The sequence below is a fragment of the Musca vetustissima genome, unplaced genomic scaffold (genome assembly GCF_032173495.1).
Source record: "Musca vetustissima isolate MV318-11 ecotype Yass unplaced genomic scaffold, APGP_CSIRO_Mvet_v1 utg29156, whole genome shotgun sequence".
NCBI lineage: Eukaryota > Metazoa > Arthropoda > Insecta > Diptera > Muscidae > Musca > Musca vetustissima.
In genome coordinates, this window is record NW_026879865.1 from 31346 (window position 1) to 51348 (window position 20003).

Consider the following 20003-nt stretch of genomic DNA (forward strand, 5'->3'; position numbering starts at 1 on the left):
ATATTAGGTTGTGAAAATTTTAGTTCAACTCGGATAGGTTATTAAGAAGGTTTGGGTCAAATCGGACATTCGATTCGCTGGGGGAGTTGCTGGAAAGATTGGGTGGATAAGTCCCATATTTTAATACTATACAGTCATGATTATAAAATTCGGTTGTGCAATGTTTACTTCAAACCGTAAAGTCCGTTAAAAATTACGATGTGCAGTTTTTGAATGAAATCGGTTACTTCCTTCGGGAGTTATCATGTGTCACTCAGACAGATGGACATTTGTAAATCGAAACCAAATTGTCTGAAACGGATTTGGTCCTAGGAAAAATGGGTTCTAAAAACAATATTTCAATGAGGCGCATTGTTGTACATATCAAAGTGTATGTACCCTTAGATTTTATACCCTCAACCTTAGGACAGGCTGACGGTATAAAAATCTAAAAACTGAGCTTCGAAAATCTTCTAAAATTTCACAAAATCGTCGGCAATCCATCTTATCTGAACTTTGTGAAAATTATAGTAAAATTCTACAAACTTGGCTTCGAATTTGTCCCGTGGTTATTATAACTTTGAGGAATGATCACTATCGACTTGTCTTCTGTCGAATCGAAACTGGTCGCTGTGGTCCCTGCAATCAGTGAAGGCTAAGCTTATTTTACTATTTTAAGCCAAAGGTGTGTAAGTGTAGGATGCCTGCTCTGTCGATTATTGCCTTTGTACTTATTTTTCCACTTCTCATCTTCCTTACCAAAAAAAGTTGTAATGTTCCTCACGTATTTTATTTAATTGCTTTTCTCAAGGACCAATTTCTTTATCTAGCCTGCGCGCACAATAATAAAACATTGCTTCAAGCGTTTTGCCCTTAAGGTAGGTAATTTCCATTTCATTCGGCCCAAAAATAGGCTATCGATAACAGCGTAACGAATTGATTTTTTCCAGTGTAGGGCCATAAAAATGTGTGAATGTCCTTAAATCATATATTTATGCGTATATGTGTGTGTGAGTGCGTGTATGTTTCAGGTCCCGCTATACAAATGCAAAACCAATAGTGTTAACAATTGCAACAACATCAAGTTAGAAACAACAACAGCAAACGTATTTATCGATTTTTAAAAACTTCCCCTACTTCTCAATCATGATATTGGAATTTTTGTTGTTGCAGAACACTGGTGTGTGTGTGACTGTAAATGAGGAAACGTGATTCCTTCACCTTCCAATCGATGCCTTCTTTCTTGTCTGCAGTATAGAAGATGTTTCTTTTTAGCAAAAAATTCCCCCATAAGGGTAGTTTTATGGCCAATATACACATTATTTGCTGCGTGAATTGCAATGGTGTTAGTTCATGTATGTATGTGTGTGAGTAGTGGTGGTATTGGAATTTCTGCTAAATGTCCTGTGTGTCTGCCTGCCAGATACGACAGTGTCTTGCCATAAGATGTCAGAGGGGATAGAGCAACATAAATTCATCCCTTAAAAGTTTAACAATGCCTTCCTGCCGCTATGAGTGTAGTTGTGTATATGTGTGTGTGTGTGTGTGTGTGCGTGTACATTTGTTTTGGTATGTGTACAAAATCTGCTGCCATGCCATATTGTGTCGACTAAAATGGTTCTCGTAGCTTTGTTTTTCGCTGCTTCTTTTTCTGTTAGTAGTTGCTGTTCATTCCCTGCTACCGGTTTCTCTCGATTCGTTATTCCGCTACTCCTCCTCCATCTCGTCCAGCCTTCATGCGAAATTCTCCACAGTTGTATTTATGCACATCTGGAATGGAATGTTGGCATTGTTTTTATTTTGTTCGCAAAAGATTTGGCCACATGTGTATGGAATGCATGCTGCTGTAGTTGGTTGCTTCGTTGTCGAGGCCATAAAGAGTTCTTCTAAATCGCAATTCGGCCATTCCTGTGCGTTTTGTTTTTTGCGCCATTCCCGATCCATGATGGCACCAGCATCTGAAATCTATGGAATCCTACACAGTTTTTGTTCAGGTCCTTGGATATCAGTGCATTGTAGCAACATCAATAAGGATAGACATTTCTAGGATGATGACAGTGATGATGCGCAGGATAGTAGTCTTGGTTTTTTTTGTTCGACTTTCTTCTACTTCGATTTTGGCTTATAACGAACACGTGCTCTGCCACTTTATGATGGAACTTTGACATTTTGCCGATATCTAAGGCAAAAGAACTGTGAATCCATAAGCAGCGCACATTCAAACGCAAATTGTGGAAAAACGTACATACCGTTATCGCCTCTTGGAGTCCCATGAAATATCGCATGTGCTTCGTTAAGGATTTGAATTATCCTCGTTTGTGTATTGTTTAGAGTGCCATTGACTATTGATTGGAATTACTAGTCTTCTTCATAAGGAATTTAAATTGCAAATGTATGACGTTCGGAGTTTTTGTGCTGATCAAAAACCACACAAGGTGACCCAATTGGAACATCTTTTGAAGGTGACAAATTTAAAGTAAAAACAACGATAAGTTCGGATAAGCCGAACTTGGGATTTTATCAATTATAATCCGTCGATGATATATTCCTGAAATGACAAAAAATTTCTTGGGGAAATGTCGCTAATTAATCTATTTGCGACACTCAAGGGACCGGCGAAATTAGTCGCTATAACCGATATGTCCTTCTAAACGGTGTCGTTATAAACTATTTCGCCGAAAATATCAAATTATTATTAGTTTCCATTCCGAATCGAAAACAAGCAAAAACGAGGTTTGAACGGCCGGACCTAACATTTTATAAACTCAACCAGGAGGTGGATATTCAAAATGTCCATACCTGCTTGGAACTTTAGTATGGGGGCTATTCGCCTATGCTGTGCCTATTAAGATCCGAACATGTAAAATTATATCCTTTTAAAATGCTAAAAATTCCCACAAATTGGGAATTTTAATGGAGGCTTTGCCCTGGTCAAGTCAAGTTAAACGACAATTTTGTGACCTATGTAAAAACATGGACTTATATTGAATATGTTTTGTGAAAAAGTTGATCACTCACTATGTTTCCGAATATCAAATTACAGCCACATCGCAATCCTCAAAATGTCAAAAATTGCGGGTACAAAAATATAGGGAATATTCCAGAAACTGAACCGACATTGATAAGACACCTAAAATTCTGACACAACAAGATTATATAACTACTGAAAACCTACATATCAATATAGAGGCAATTTTTTTTAAAGGCGTATTCAAAATTCGGTTTTATGGGAGCTTCACCGGGTATCAAATTTAAAACCCAATATACCAAATAACATCAAAATCGATTGAAAACATGGGGTCTATATACCAAAACGTGGACAAAAATATAAAGCTCTTTTCATACCCAACACAGCTATGCTGTCAGGGCATTATGGGTTTTGTGCAGCCCCAAGACCCACCTTTAAGTATACCGATCGTCATATCTCGATTATCTTTATGAGCATACCAAATGTTCAAGTGTGGTATAATAGGTTTAAGGAAGAAGATGTCTCGACTGAGTACGTCAACAACCGCTGAAAATAGTATCAGAGATGTTTCTGAAGATATTGGCATATCGCCCCGCCCTTTCCAATCCATTTGGACGGATGTTTTTGGCTTGAACGTACGTACGTATGTCATCAAATTTGTTACATTTTGAGCAAAAACCAAGTCGCATAGATATCGCTCAGTAGCTATTGAACATCATCAACGATGATTCAGGTGACCTTAAACAGGTAGCGAATCTAATGTATATGGCTATAGGTCCCGCTGACTTCTTCCTTCTCCTAAGAGTGGAAGCAACGAGTTAAAATGCCGAAATTTGGGGGTACCTTTATATGGGGGCTACCAGAAAAAATGGAATTATATTTATAATGTTTAGTGGAGATATTTGGTACCCAAAAAAAAAAAACCAAATATACCCAACGCGCTCAAGAAACCCAAAACACCGAAAATTGGGGGTACCCTTATATGGGGGGCTACCAGAAAAAATGGACCTATATTCATAATTTTTTGTAGAGTGATTTGGAACCTATTAAGAATTTAAAGTACTAAATTACAGCCAATTCGGTGGAAAAATACCACCAAAACCCCCAAAACACTGTAAATTAGGAGGTACCGAAAGTGGACCTATATTTATAATTTTTTGTGGAGGCATTTAGTACCCAATAATAACCCAATGTACCAAATTTCAGCGAATTCGGTTGAAAAGCGCGCTCAAGAACCCCAAAATACTGAAAATTGGGGTACCTTTATATGGGAGCTATGCCTAAACGTGGACCGATATATTCCAACTTCGAACTTGACCTGCCTGCAGACAAAATACAATCCTATGCAAAATTTCAGCACCCTATCTCAATTCCTTCGGAAGATAGCGTGATTACAACAGACGGATAGACGGACGGACATGGCTTGATCGTCTTAGAATTTTACCCTGATCAAGAATATATACTTTATAGGGTCGGAAATGAATATTTCGGTGAGTTACAAACGGAATGACAAAATTAATATGCCCTCCATACTATGGTGGAGGGTATAAAAACTGCAACAAAGTCAATGAAAGCAAATTTAAAATTTTATTGAATGAAAGCAAAAAATGTCGGAAATAGCATCAAATTTTAGTATAAGTTCAGATTTGTTCCAATTGGTCACCTTTGGCACGAATTATGGCCTTCAAATGGCCAATGAAACCGTCACACGCTGCCCAAATGTGTGTTTTGCGGTATTTTGGCCAATTCCCGGCGAAACGTTTGCTTGAGGTGATCGACACTTTGGTATTTTTTAGTGCCAACATTGCTTTTCAAAATACTCTAGACACAATAGTCCGGAGATTTTGGTGGCTATTGTGCGCTGGATATGAAGCGAGGAACCTCATTTTGTAATCATTCTTGGGAGGTGCGTTTTGAGTCCTGTTGGAATGTCCAAGGTCTGCGACCTAAATGTTTGCGTGCCCAAGTCTCTATGTAGCTAAAATTCCCCGCTTTTTACCAAATTCGCTTTTAATAATTATTAGTTATTTTTTCCCCACTGTCATATTAGTTCAAAAACCCCATTTTAATTTTTTTAAGTGTACAATACCTCCCCAAAATCAGATTACTATCCTTCACAAATATCCTGTACATGCATACATGTATATGGATGTGTTCATGTGCATGTGAAATATGCATACCAAACAATGAAAACAAAAGCCATGCTGTATCTTTGGTATTCACCGACAACAAACAAAAACAATGCGCATGCTCCTCCATACAGACCACCATGACATACACACACACTCACTTATTCGCATCATTCATGTGGATGCTGTAGCATCTACCGTGCACCATCCAACCTAACGCTAACCCCCACAACACATGTATCTCCAAAACAAAGTGGATCGTGGAAATGGCATTTCCACCGGATGGAAAGAACGACCCGCAAAAAACCTACAGAATACCAATACTATTGCATTAACGCAATGGCAGCAACTGCAAAAGTATCAACGGTTTTATTCCAATCAACACTTGCCATAAGTACCCCCATAACGGAACAGTATACACGGACTTGATAGTGTTTCACTTGGTGGCCACGTCTCAACGTCTTGTCGAATCTCAGCTGCGAATTTTCAACACCTTTACACTGGCATCAGCATTGAGAACTGAGATTTGCCAGTTTATTTTACGCCGACACGCAACGCTAAGACACGGTGAGCGGTGGTAAAAGTGAAGCTGGCAAAAGCTATAATGAATATTTGCCGCCAGTTGTCATCAGTATCCTCCTGATGTCGTGGCGAGTGGCAAACGTTAAAAATTATTTTCGTTTTTTCATTCGCGAAACGCGTAGCTTAAAGTTTTCAGAGCAAATGTGAGTGAGTGTGAGCGTGTGTGTTCGAAATTTACACCTTGATTATGATGCTGACAATGGCAATTGACTCCTTGTTCATATGAAGTGACAAACATGCAAAATGAAAGTGCCAGGATAATAACGAAGATGACGACCACGTTGATGAGGATACAAAGGATAATAATTGTGATGATAGTTTAAAGGTGTCACAAACTTTGTATGCCGCCATAACTTTTCAGCTCACACATATATTGTGTGAGTGTGTGTATGAATATGCATCGTTAACTGTTTGCGTGTGTGTGCACGTGTCTATTGTAAATATGTTCTTTGTTGCAAAAGTCCTCGTTCGACAACAAAAAAAGTTTTCCAAGTGATTGACTGCAGTTTTTAGTTTTGCAAAATGCAAAAGCAATTGAGATTAATTGGAAACATTTATTTTATTACGAACAACAACAACAACAGCTATAACAAAACAGACAATAATGGCAAATGTTACAAGGATATCCTGGCAACAAAAACAGTAACAGCAACAACAAAGTGTCAGTGGAAATGTGGCAGCAGCAACATCACCATCATCATTCATACATTTATGATGTGATAAATGACCATCAATAATTCAAGATAAGATTGAAAACCAACAACAACAAAAACAAAAGAAACAAAAACAACAACTATTTCGAATAACGAGCAAACGAACGAACGAACGAACCAACGCCAGCTACTTTGTTTTGGGAAATTGTGGTAAAAATGTTGAGTGTCCTTTATTGCCTGGCAGACCGTTTCATATGAAGGATGTCTTTGTGTGAGTGTTTGATGTCTTCGTGTGAGTGTGTGCGTGAGAAATAAATGTGCTGGAAAACTGAAATAAAATTCATCAAACGATGTTCATAAATAACAAGCGAATTATAGCATCTTATCACAATTCGAACACTGAAAACTACACATACATACACACAAAAGGAGGGTATGTATGTACGGTATGTATAAATAATGGCTCGAATTTGAAGGATTACTAGACAAAGAATATCAATTTATTGATAGTTTCTTTTATTGATTAAATGGTTTAATGATGGATAGGTTGCTGTGTCACATATAAGCCGCTTGGAATTCGTTCGCTTAATTAGTTAGCGTTTTGAAATAGGAGATTATGAGATTTGAAGAAAGACCTTTTTTGATACCTTCCACCATTAAATATTCCTAAAATCAATCGCAACCTTAAAATGGAACACTGTGTCAAATTACAGGCACTTAGGTCGGAAAATTCGACTAGGACCTTGGGTGGGTCAAAACTTTAACTAACATGTTTTGCGAAGATGGGGACTATGTCGAAACATGAACATTTTTATACCCTCAGTCTTATGGCTAATCAGGGTATACACACTTTGATCCGGTGAAAATGTGCCTCATCTTTCTTTGGACCGAATCCATTTCAGAAAATTTGGAATCGATTTACACATGTCCGTCCGTCTGTCTGTGTCTGGCTGGCTGGTGCGCACGATAACTCTCGAAGGGAATAACCGATTTCATTCAAACTTTGCACATCTTAATATTTCTTCCAAACTTAGTTTAAGTTCGATTATGGGGAATATCGGTCCACTCCTTCTGGTAATAGTGCTAAAAATTAATTTTATAATAACATCCAAAATGGCTATCCGATTTAAAATAAAAACTTTGTACAACCTATTATCATTGCCAAGCCTAGATCAAGTTTGAAGATGAGGCCCATTGAACATCTCTTTCTGTCAAATAGTAAAAATTGTGCTAAAAATTAATTTTATAATAACATGAAAACGGACTATTATCCTTACCAAGCCTAGATCAAGTAGGACGATGGGATTCATTCGTCCACTACTTCTGGTACTTCCCCCACAAATGGTGAACATTTTCAATATTTGTGAATCCAAGATCAGGCAAATAGAATGTCCGATATGAACCAAACATTGCCCAACTCATTATCTTTACGATGTCTAGATTAAGTCCGATGATTGGACTCGTTGGTACATTCATTCTGGTATCTCACCCACGAATGATATAAATTTTCAATATTTATAAATATCAGGCGAATGGAATGTCATATTTCAACCAAAACTTGCACAACCTATTATCTTTACCAACCATATATAAATTCTGAAGATGGGACCCTGTAGTCCACTCCTCACCCCCTCACAAATGGTCAATATTTTATAAAATTCCGAAACCTCTTTGATAAAAACATATTTCGTATATAAAGCTAATAATAAAATGTTTGTGTAATTCCGAAGACCTCCGCAAACCATAGGCTGGGGAGTACATATGTGTCGGCAACACCGACAGACACTTTTTTACTTGTTAACTCCAGATTTACGGACTAATATAATATTCCAAAAATCTGAAAAGTAACATTTCAGTGATTCCATATAATATACATATTGTTCTGAGAACAACTATGGATCCATATAGATACAACTAGGTCTTTTAAAAATGCCCTCCAATAGATGCCGCTGACGATGGGTTTATAAAAACATTATTCATTTCGAACATACCCCGCTTGTTGGCACTATAAGTAATTTTTTCCTACTGGCATATTCGAAGACGAAAAAAAATATTTTTAAGTTTAAAATATATATCTACATTGCATATTTTCTGGATAATAGATCTATGACCTTTAAGATACCTTGAATGGCGTTAGAGCTCTAAAACTCTATACAACTAGGTTCCAATGGTATTATATCTTTGTGTGGCCCCAATAGTTTGTAACACCGCAAAATATTGATCCTAGACCCATCTGATCGGTATACTTGATCATATCTCGACTAGCAGATTCGATGTCTGCCCATTATAATTTGTAAACATTATACAGGCCACAGTTATGGACCAATCGCCACGAAATTTTGCATGTAGGAAGGGTAATGACCAAAGAAGACACCTATAATATTTTGGTGATGAAATGGGCCAAAATTTGTTTGTCTGTTTTTCTGGTCGCTATAGAGGCTACAACACTATAAAATTTTACACTGGCTTATGAATAAACGTGGCTTTTTTGATAAAGATCGATCAATTTTTAGGGGGTCAAATGGACCCAGACTTTTGTATGAAAAAGTACATTTTTTATGGCGGATATATTTACTTCTGAAGTACATAGGACGGAGAAGTTCATAGCATATCCCGGAGGAGTGGTTGACCTTTATGATGTGTGGGAGTTATACATAAATATTTAACCCTTTGTGGCCCAATGTTTCCCACAGACAACAACATGTTTTAGAGCTTATATTTAATACACATCTAGATTAAATATGCCAAGACCTGATTATGGACGACACATATCAAAAGTAAAATCTAAAAAATTCAAATGTTTGGTCAAGTTATGCGCTTTTCAATATAAAGAAAAGGGCAAACATGTGTACAGTACCTGTTTGTGTATACAGTACAAATTATTTAAATCGCTTCGTATTCGAATATTACGAATTGTACCCTCCAAATTATTTGTCATTCTTTAAAAAAATCAACCTAAAGAGTAATTTCAGTGATTTTTTCGCCGATATTCCGTTTGCTTTTCTTGATATTGTACATTTATTTCTGGGAAAGAATGTCCTGAATCTCCGGAACGCAAAGATGTAGCAAGGTCAAATTTTGCTCATATCCTATTTATGATAGTTGGATTCAATCTGCGCACATAAAATCGCTCCATGATTGCGGAAAAAAATTCGGGGCTCAAAGGGTTAAAGAGGTATATATGTTATGATATTGTTTAGTATTACTATTACCCTGCAAGTGGGCAGAAATGTCGCGCTGATCTTTTTGAAATTTTACATGAAGTTCCGGCAATGGTCAAGGAGGACGCCTATAATTTTCGGTGATGTTGTGATGATATTTAGGGGGTGCAATGAACCGAAAACTTTATTTTTGTCAAGCCATTTTTTTTTGCAGAACATCACATATTTTGCACGGTTGAAGGGAATCTAACCAAATACTTAGAACGTCTGTTTAGATGATGATCGGTCAATTTTTCGAGGATAAAAATCAACCAAAACCTAAATTGACCAAATATTTATTTTATAGGGTAAATATTCACCTCGGGAAAACAAGATTTGGGAAATATCCCAGGGTTAAAAAGTGGAGCTGTTCACCTATAATCGCTTAAGAGGGTGCACACATTGCGAAACATTGTGAAGGCTCAGAATATAGAACTGCAGAAAGTTTGCTTTTCGTCGTAGTTGTGTAGGGTATCATATGGTCGGCCCGTCTGACTATACTTCTCCGATCAGTGGTTTATTTATCTTTTTTTACTTATTAATTTAATGGAATGTTCGATCTCAAACTTTGCACAGCCTATCTTCTCTACCAAGCCTAGATCATGTCCGAAGGTAAGACCTATTGGTCCACTCCCAAAAAATTTTTCAAATTTGTGCAAAAATATAATATCTCCTTTTCTATATCTATAAATCCCGTTTTTATCAAAACTAATGTCCGATTTGAACCAAACTTTGCACAATCACAGAAAGGGTCAGTATTCTATAAACTTGTACATTTTATTAAATTGAAGCAAATTGAATACCTCATATAAAGCGAATAATAAAGTCTGCGTGTAATTCCGAAGACACCTGCAAACTATAAGCTGAGGGTATATATCTGTCATCAACACCGACTCAGACTTTTAACTTGCTTTATCACTATTTGAACTATTATTAGTTGTATAAATGTCGTCTGTCATTATTACACTATATTCCGAATATATTCGATACATTCTTTATACCCTTCATCACACTGTGGTACGGGTATTATGTCTTTGTGCATATGTTTAAGAATATGCATAGAAACACTTTCTGAGTCGATTTATGTACGTCCGTCCGTCTGTTGATATTAAATTATAAACAAAGTACAGATCGCATTTATGATCCGATTTGGATGAAATTTGGTAAAAGTCACTTACTTCACCCGAGGACGAACCCTATTGAAATTGTTGAAAATCGGTTCAGATTTAGATATAGCTCCCATATATTTTCGTCCGATATAGGCACCAAAGTCCCTATACATCTTTCGATTTGCATGTAATTTGGCTAGAGCTCACATATATATTTTCGTCCGATTTAAGGTAAATGGGTCACCAAAGTCCCCTTATATCTATTGATTTGGACGACATTTGGCATAGAGTACTGAATTAGGTTCAGAATGATGTGTGTCAAGTTTCGAGAAAATCGGGTCAGATTTAGATATAGCTCACATATATATATATATATATATATATTCGTCCGATTTAAGGTAAATAGGTCACCAAAGTCCTCATATATCTTCTGATTTGCACGACATTTGGCATAGGGTACTGAATTAAGTCCAGAATGATGTGTGCACATTTTCGTTAAAATCGGTTCAGATATAGATATAGCTACCATATATATTTTTGTCCGATTTTATGTAAATGGAGAATCAAAGTCCCTATATATTTTTGGATTTGCACGAAATTTCGTGCGATTTTATGTAAATAGTACACCAAAATGCCTTTATATTCTTCGATTTTCACAAAATTTGGCATGGAGTACTAAATTAAGCCTAGAATGATGTGTATTAAGTTCCGAGAAAATCGGTTCAGATTTAGATATAGCTCCCCTATATATTTTCGTCCGATTTAATGTAAATGGTGTACCAAAGCCCCTATATATCTTTCGATTTTTATGGCGTACTAGAATGATGAATGATGATGAACCTGAAAATCGGTTCAGATTTTGATATAGCTCACATTTAAATTTTCATCCGATATAATGTAAATGTTGCACCAAAATCCCTATATATTTTTCGATTTCCACCAACTTTGGCATAGCGTACTGGATTGAGTCTAGAATGAGGTGTGTTAAGTTTCGAGAATATCGATTCAGATTTAGATATAGGTCTCACATATATGTTTTAGTCAGATTTTAGGTAAATGGTGCACCAAACTTCTAATGTTTGTCCGATTGACACGAAATTTAGGTTCCAGGAAGGTATATGTTCCTTCGAGAGAACATTGACATACAATTTTTAGGACACATATGAACAATATACTTATAGTGGTGAAGGGTATCATTTAAACGGGCCAGTACGACTTTACTACTTTCCTTACTGGTTTTGTAATGTAAGAGGCAATAATATTTGGATTTTGGAATTATAAAACAAAAATTATATGAAATACTCGAATAAATAAAACTCGAACAAATTAATTTTGACATATTTCCGCAGGAACTTCTCGCAGTATTTCATACAATTGCATAGAATCCTTCTTATTATATATTCCAAATAAATATTAATTATGTTAGACCACAATCAAACTGCATTCTCTCCTTTATATAACATCCGACAATTGTAGTGCAGCAGTATTCAATAACATTTTCAATAATTTATGGTATCGCATTTCCAGTTGCATGCATTTTAATGTAAATACATTAAATAACTTTCTATATATTTGGCGAAATAAATATTTATTTATAAGGGTGGTATTGGTAATTGTGGCCAATGAAAAAAATGATTTGTGAAAAACGCAATTTAAAAAAAAAAATATTAAACATAATAAATTTAGATCAAGGACATTTGAAATCCACAAAAAAAACTATTTCATATATGACTAAAATATATTGAAGTATAGAATTTTCAACCATCCTATTTGCCACATCTGCACACATTATGGGGTAATAAACATTCTTCAAACATTCAAATAATTTATGTATCGTGTATATTATTCAAGGATATATGTTCAATATTCATATATGTATGAATGTGTGTATGTTTGAGTGCAATCAGCGAACTGCATACAAGGATTTCTCTTCAATATTTATGATAATGCATAAATTTCCTCATAAACATTTTTGCACATCATCATCATCATCTAAATAAGCAAATGTGGAAAAAGGCAACGACGAAAGGAAATGTCGTTTCCTTTTAGTGCAAAATGTAAAAAATCCCAATTTAATTTATGATGGGCGAATATATGCATACATATATGTTATGCAAACACAAACATATTTACCAAGGACAACATAGTTCAGTTTCCTTTAGTTTGGCATCGTTTGCAAAACTTCGATGAAGTATGATGTTTCTTTAATGGCAAAAATGTGTGAATATTCTAAGAAAGTATGCGATAGTCTTGAGAATATTTATTTTAATTAAAAAATAATAATTATTAATTTTTATGGAATTTATTAACAATAAAAAAATAACTGAACATGTATTCTTCTATTCTATATACATAATGTTAAGTTAAACAATTTTTATTTTGTAATTTATTGCTGTTAAAACAAGGCCATAGGATATTCCAATAAGAGCTGTTACTTTTTGTATATAAAGAAAAATTTCAACTTCTGGAATAAATTATCAAATTGTAATTTTGTAATAAAGGGGATGCTATGTCGTAAATTATATAATAAAAATAAATGTCATTAACATCGGTGTTCCAGCCGATCTTAATATGCCCGCCATCTCGTGATGTGCATTTTAAATTGCCTGTTTAAACTCAGATCTCAATTAAATACCAAATTATAGACACACATGTTGGAAAATTACACTAGGTCCTTCAACATACAGAAAACCAATGAGCGGGGCAGCATAGTGGAACGGGGCCGACCATATTATATCCTACACAACTACCATAGAGCTTTAAGTTTAACAGTTAACAGCTCGTCTGCGGCATCTTTTCCCAGAGCAAAACCAGTAAGGAAAGTAGTAAAGTAAAGTAAATGATACCCTTCACCACTTTGGGTATATTCTACATAGTATCCTAACAGACTTCGCCTTTTTGAAAGAATATTGACATGAAATTGAACGAACTTAAATATGTGCTCTTTATCGTTATCTAAATCGACTAGCATAAATCTCTACACATGTCATTCTGCAACCTAAGGTAAATTTTGTAAGTCGATTTAAAGCCAACTTGACACATTCTATTTTTTACGCTGCACGATTTAAAATTTAATCTTAATCAAACATCCATTGATTAATTGGTATACAATAAACATGAATAGGTCGAAATTATATATGGAAGCTATGCTATATCTCTATCTGAACCGATTTCAAGGAAACTTGCCAGAGATTAATTAATATTAACTTCAGAACGTTGTGTCAATGGGTGTCAATCGGACGAAAATATATATAGGAGCTATATCTAAATCTGAACCGATTTCCATGAAATCCAGCACACATTATTTAGGACGCAATTCAGTAGGCTATGCCAAATTTAGTGCAGATCGAAACATATATAGGGACTATAGTGCACCATTTACATAAGATCGGACAAAAATATATATGGGAGCTATATCTAAATCTGAAACGATTTTCATGAAATCCAGCACACATTATTTAGGACGCAATTCAGTAGGCTATGCCAAATTTAGTGCAGATCGAAACATATATAGGGACTATAGTGCACCATTTACATAAGATCGGACAAAAATATATATGGGAGCTATATCTAAATCTGAAACGATTTTCACGAAACTTTGCACACATTATTCTAGACTTAATTCAGCGCGCTATTCCAAAATTGGAGCAAATCGAACGATTTTTAAGGACTTTGGTGCACCATTTACCTAAAATCGGACGAAACTATATATGGGAGATATATCTAAATCTGAATCGATTTTCACGAAATTTAGAACTCATCATTCTAGACTAATTTCAATAAGCTATTCCAAAATTGTTGCAAATCGAATGATTTTTAGGGACTTTGGTGCACCATTTACCTAAAATTGGGCGAAGCCATATATGGGAGCTATATTTAAATCCGAATCGATTTTCACGGAACTTAGCACACGTCATTTTAGACTTAAATCGAATAATTTTCAGGGACTGTGGTGCACCATTTACCTAAAATCGGGCGAAACTATATATAGGAACTATATTCAAATCGAAACCGATTTTAACGAAACTTCGAACACGTCATTTACATTAAATGGGACGAAAATATATACCGATTTTTCCAAATTTCTATAGGGTTCGTCCTTGGGCCAAATAAATGAATGGAGTGAAATTTGGCACATTCCATCCAATTCGGATTAAAAATGCGACCTCTACTTTGTTTATAATTTAACATCAACAGACGGACGGACGGACATGCATAAATTGACTTAGAAACTGATTCTATGCATATTCTCAAAATGAACCATGGGTCTATCTCGATTCCTTTTGCCTGTTACAAACATATGCACAAACAAAACAAATGTACCCGGTTGTTAATTGTAGGTGTTTTCAGTTTTTCTCATTGGTATATCGTAATAAATATATTTCCGTTCATCGATGCATTCTTGTCGTAATAATCCACGTCAAAATATGATCGTTCGAAAAAAACAGTTTCTCCGAATTCTTCGGCTGAAAATTGTAGAGGAGCTGAAACACTTTTTATAGACGAGTTGAAGCAGAGAGTCGTTATGGGCGATCTGATACTCGTTACAGAGGACCTGTTGGCAGCAGTCTTTATGGACGCGGTTAATGTTACGTAGACTTAGGGAGATTGAAGTAGGGAACCTTTATAGGTGAGCTAAAGGCCTGACAGTCTTTATAGACGAACAGGTCGTCACCATAGACGTGTAAAATGTATAGCATCTTTATAGACGAGGTGAAGGCTTGGTTGTCTTTATGGAAGACCTGAATCCTTATACCTGGCAGTCATTACGGACAAACTGAAAAAATGAGTCGTTATGGGGAAGGTTAATATCAGGGAGTATTTATAAAAGAAATGCAAGTCTGGAAGACTTTATAGACGAGCTGAAGGAAAGAGACTTTATAGACAAACCATCGAGTCTTTATATGAATACAACTTCAACCATTTAAGGACGTTGATTGGATGTTGATATCACTATAAGGATGTAATAGTAGTGTTTTGAATGGAATTTGTTACTAATCATTGGATTTTAAATAATTATGCGGACTACAACGGTCCACGTTATATAATAGTCCAGCCTATAGCGGTACCTCCTCATTTGCGGTATTAATATGTTTTATGAGAAAAATCACATTCGAAATTTCACAAATACTTCAAAATTTTCATTTTTTTCATTTTAGGTATTTATACCCTACACAACTATGTTGTCAGGGTATTATAGCTTTGTGCAGCCCCAAATGTTTGTAACGCCGCGAAATATTGGTCCTAGACCCACCTTTAAGTATACCGATCGTCATATCTCGACTAGCTGAATCGATCTAGACATGTGTGTCCGTCCGTCCGTCTGTCCATTATAATTTGTAAACACGATACAGGCCACAGTTATGTACCAATCTTCACGAAATTTTGCATGTAGGATGGGTTCTGGCCAATGAAGACCCCTATTGTTTTTGGGAAAGATCGGTTAATATTTAGGGGATGAAATGGACCAAATACTGAATTTTTGTCGGTTTTTCTGGTCGCTCCAGAGGCCGCAATTATGGCCCAAACACTGCGAATTTTTGCACGGAGAAGTTGATCGGGCCAGAGAATAAGCATGCATGTTTTGATAAAGATCGGTCAATATTTAGCGGGTCAAATGGGCCCTGACTTTTGTGTGAAAAATTACAAAATTTTTATTCTGGGGCGTATATACTTGCTCCTGAAGGACATATACTCGAGATGTTGATATTTTGTCCAAGATGAGTTGTTGACCTTCAAATTGATACCAATTATATGGCTGTATGTAACCCGATGCGGGAGTTATACGTAATTAAGTAAAGGTGACTATGTGCATATTTTTACTATTACTCCATTAGAGGACGGAAATGTCGCACTGATAGCTTTGAAATTGTACATGAACTTCCGATTATGGTCAAGGACGACGCCTATAGTTTTCGGTGAAGTTGAGATTTCATTCAGGGGGTGCAATGAACCAAAAACTTTAATTTTGTCAGATTTTCTAGTCGCTCTAGAGTCAATTATTATATGCAGAACATCACATATTTTACAAGGTGAAGGGGATCTGATCAAATACTTACAGCGGCTGTTTAGATGTTGATCGGTCGATTTCCCGAGAGTCAAATCAACCAAAACCTAAAGTGACCAAATTTTTATTTTATGGTGTAAAAATTCACTTCAATAAAAAATATTTTGGAAAATATGCAAATATGGAGTTGTTGATCTAAAATCGGTAAAAAGGGTGCAAATATCACGAAATATTGCTTAGGCTCAGAATATAGAACCGCCGAAAGTGTGCTTTTCGTGGTAGTTGTGTAGGGTATCATATGGTCGGCCCCGTCCGACTATACTGCTCCGCTCACTGGTTTTATTATTTATTTTTTTCTTCTTGCAAATAAAATTAATTAATTGGCTAAAGGCCAACGTTTATGCTGATGATGATAATTACAGTTGTGGGCGATAATTTTGCTGCTAATTGAGTTAAAGTGTTGGCTAATGACTGTAGTTTAATGAACATTAATGCTGCTTATAAAGGCGCCACCAACTAATTAACTTAATCGGTTAATAAGTCTATTTTTTATAAAGGTGAATGTATCATAGGTGTAGATTTTGGGTAGGAGAAATTTACAAACAACATAATAGCATTAAATGTTTAAAGTTCTTTAGAGCAATATTAGCCATGAAAAACAGACCATCTTATAAATGTTGGGCGCCATTTTTATTTCTTCCAACATAATGTGGACTGTTGAAATGCCAATAGAGTTCGGAAGTATTTAAAATCGAATTTGAAATTTACATTGCTAATACTCCTAGGAAGTTTGATATTAAAAATATGGTATATCGGTCCAGGTTTTTATGAGTCCCCCAATATACGATATTTCGAACACAAGCCATCTTAAAACCAGTGAGCGGAGCAGTATAGTCGGACGGGGCCGACCATATGATACCCTACACAACTACCACGAAAAGCACACTTTCGGCGGTTCTATATTCTGAGCCTAAGCAATATTTCGTGATATTTGCACCCTTTTTACCGATTTTAGATCAACAACTCCATATTTGCATATTTTCCAAAATATTTTTTATTGAAGTGAATTTTTACACCATAAAATAAAAATTTGGTCACTTTAGGTTTTGGTTGATTTGACTCTCGGAAAATCGACCGATCAACATCTAAACAGCCGCTGTAAGTATTTGATCAGATCCCCTTCACCTTGTAAAATATGTGATGTTCTGCATATAATAATTGACTCTAGAGCGACTAGAAAATCTGACAAAATTAAAGTTTTTGATTCATTGCACCCCCTGAATGAAATCTCAACTTCACCGAAAACTATAGGCGTCGTCCTTGACCATAATCGGAAGTTCATGTACAATTTCAAAGCTATCAGTGCGACATTTCCGTCCTCTAATGGAGTAATAGTAAAAATATGCACATAGTCACCTTTACTTAATTACGTATAACTCCCGCATCGGGTTACATACAGCCATATAATTGGTATCAATTTGAAGGTCAACAACTCATCTTGGACAAAATATCAACATCTCGAGTATATGTCCTTCAGGAGCAAGTATATACGCCCCAGAATAAAAATTTTGTAATTTTTCACACAAAAGTCAGGGCCCATTTGACGCGCTAAATATTGACCGATCTTTATCAAAACATGCATGCTTATTCTCTGGCCCGATCCCCTTCTCCGTGCAAAAACTCGCTGTGTTTCGGCCATAATTGCAGCCTCTGGAGCGACCAGAAAAACCGACAATAATTTAGTATTTGGTCCATTTCATCCCCTAAATATTAACCGATCTTTCCCAAAAACAATAGGGGTCTTCATTGGCCAGAACCCATCCTACATGCAAAATTTCGTGAAGATTGGTACATAACTGTGGCCTGTATTGTGTTTACAAATTATAATGGACAGACGGACGGACGGACGGACGGACACACATGTCTAGATCGATTCAGCTAGTCGAGATATGACGATCGGTATACTTAAACGTGGGTCTAGGACCAATATTTCGCGGCGTTACAAACATTTGGGGCTGCACAAAGCTATAATACCCTGACAACATAGTTGTGTAGGGTATAAATATTGGGCGTCATTTTTATATCGTCCAACATAAAGTGGGCTGTTCGATATTTTGACGATTTTGGACTCGTTTTCCAACCGAATTGGCGGTAACTATCATTGCATTGAATATCACCTTACTAAGAAAATATTAATATTGACTCAAGTTTCAGAGTAGGTCCAATATAACGACATCCTCCAATATTCGGTATTTTGAACACGATTTTCAACCGAATTGACTATAATTTGGTATTTTGTATTCTCATTAAGTGTGAATTTTTAAATACTAATACAATTTTTCTTTAACAGAAAATCACTCTACTAAAAATTATGAATATTGGTCCATGTATTGGCGCCGCCCAAATTAAGCGGTACCTTAATTATTCGGTATTTTGGGGTCTCTGAGTGCTTGTTTCAACGGAATTGATTGTAAATTTATATTTAGTGTTCCTTTGGTTGTCAAATAACAAAAACCAGTTAACGCTACACAACGACCACCCTCGGAATATTGAATAGGTATTAATTTAAAGGCCAACAACTCCTCTTAGATATACTATCAACTTCTAGGGGCTAGGTTCTTTAGGAGTAACTTTATACGTCATAGAATACAAAATTTGTCATTTTTCACACAAACGTCAGGGTTCATTTGACCCGCTAAATATTGACCGAACTTTATTAAAATAGGCATGCTTATTCTTTGGTCCGATCCCCTCCCCCGAACAAAATTTTGCGATGTTCGGGCCAATATTTCATCCCCTAAATATTGACCTATCTTTACCAAAAACAATAGTGGTCTTCATTGGCCAGAACCGCTCATACATGTAAAATTTCGTGAAGATTGGTCCAAAACTGTAGACTGTATCGTATTTATAAATTATAATGGACAGACTAACGGACGGACACACATGTCTAGATCGACTCAGCTAGTCGAAATATGACGACCGGTAACTCAAAGGTGGATGTAGGACTTATATTTCGCAGCTTTACAAACTCTTGGGGTTGCACAAAGCTATAATACCCTGACAACATAATTATACCCCACACCACTATATTGTCAGGGTATTATAGCTTTGTTCAGTCCCAAGAGCTTGTAACGCCGCGAAATATTGGCCCTAGACCCACCTTTTGTATGCTGATCGTCATACTAATTTTCGGTATTTCAGCCCAATTTTCAACCTGATTACCAGGATGTTTCCTCATGGCAACAATATAACATTGAATAACCCCAATATCAAAGTCCCGATCGATTGAAGGAATATTAAATGTTCACCTCGTGATGAAAGGTATAAAAATGTTCAATCCTGCCAAACTTAAGTACATTGTCATTTGATAATT

At 36.0% G+C, this 20003-nt stretch overlaps 1 long non-coding RNA gene across 1 annotated transcript in view; it reads right to left on the bottom strand.

Annotated features, from left to right (window-relative positions):
* Positions 1–4525: 4525 nt before the first annotated feature.
* LOC133325002 (uncharacterized) overlaps positions 4526–20003 on the bottom strand; it is a 165968-nt gene continuing 150490 nt past the window's right edge. The window contains exon 2 of the long non-coding RNA XR_009754148.1: positions 4526–4610. This is a non-coding gene — a long non-coding RNA (uncharacterized LOC133325002). The remainder of the gene's footprint in view (positions 4611–20003) is intronic.